This window comes from Electrophorus electricus, chromosome 21 (genome assembly GCF_041902795.1).
Source record: "Electrophorus electricus isolate QZ-2024a chromosome 21, ASM4190279v1, whole genome shotgun sequence".
Lineage (NCBI taxonomy): Eukaryota > Metazoa > Chordata > Actinopteri > Gymnotiformes > Gymnotidae > Electrophorus > Electrophorus electricus.
The window spans coordinates 5,701,752-5,702,500 of NC_137517.1; the positions used below are offsets into that span (position 1 = coordinate 5,701,752).

At 49.9% G+C, this 749-nt stretch overlaps 1 protein-coding gene across 1 annotated transcript in view; it reads left to right on the forward strand.

Annotated features, from left to right (window-relative positions):
• The first annotated feature begins 307 nt into the window (after positions 1-307).
• ndnf (neuron-derived neurotrophic factor) overlaps positions 308-749 on the forward strand; it is a 15,712-nt gene continuing 15,270 nt past the window's right edge. Inside the window, exon 1 of the mRNA XM_035521163.2 lies at positions 308-700. The gene's annotated coding sequence lies outside the window, so the exon portion shown is untranslated. The remainder of the gene's footprint in view (positions 701-749) is intronic.

Here is a 749-nt window from a genome sequence, read left to right on the forward strand (position 1 = left end):
ATATATATATATGAATTGTGTTTTGTGGATTACAGTGTTACGCAGCATCTCAAGCCCAGGCCACATTTAAGGCTGTCAGTGCAAAGCCGAAGAAATGCAAGCTGATCAGGGAAAAAAACGACAAACAGTCTGCATTGCCGACTTCCAAAAGTGTTTCAGACGATCTTTTTTCATTCATAAAATTCTGTTCTCGTAAAGAGTCCTGGGTTTGGACGGGGACCTGGGGGGGGGGGGGTATTGCGGGGGGGGGGGGGGGAGCGCGCTGCGGGGTCCGGGAGAAGTGGGCTGGCGCAGGGAGTCCCTCCGGAGCGCGAGCGGACGGAGTGCGCACTGTCTCCGCGCTCTTCAGTCGGAGTCTCAATAGCAGCCGCGCGGCAGGGGAGTGGGACGCTCTGCCAAAACTTAGGATACCCTCGCCACGAGCTGCGCCCGCCAGACTTGAGAGCGCCCGAGGAGCCTAGCGCACACCCCAAGAGGACAACTTTGCTAAACTTATCTCTCTCTCTCTCTCTCTCTCTCTCTCTCTCTCTCTCTCGAATCCAATTAAAACCAAGCAGCGGTTTCAGACTGTTTTCATTGAATGTGATGTCGAGAAGTTAAATATTTACGCTGCTGGAGGAGAAAAACAACAACAACAACAACAACAACAGAAGGAAGTTTAAACTGTGCAATCTCCTTTTGGACAGAAAAGAGCTAAAAGGTAAAGTAGTCTAATCGTTATAGTCATAGCATTAACTTTAGTATATGGT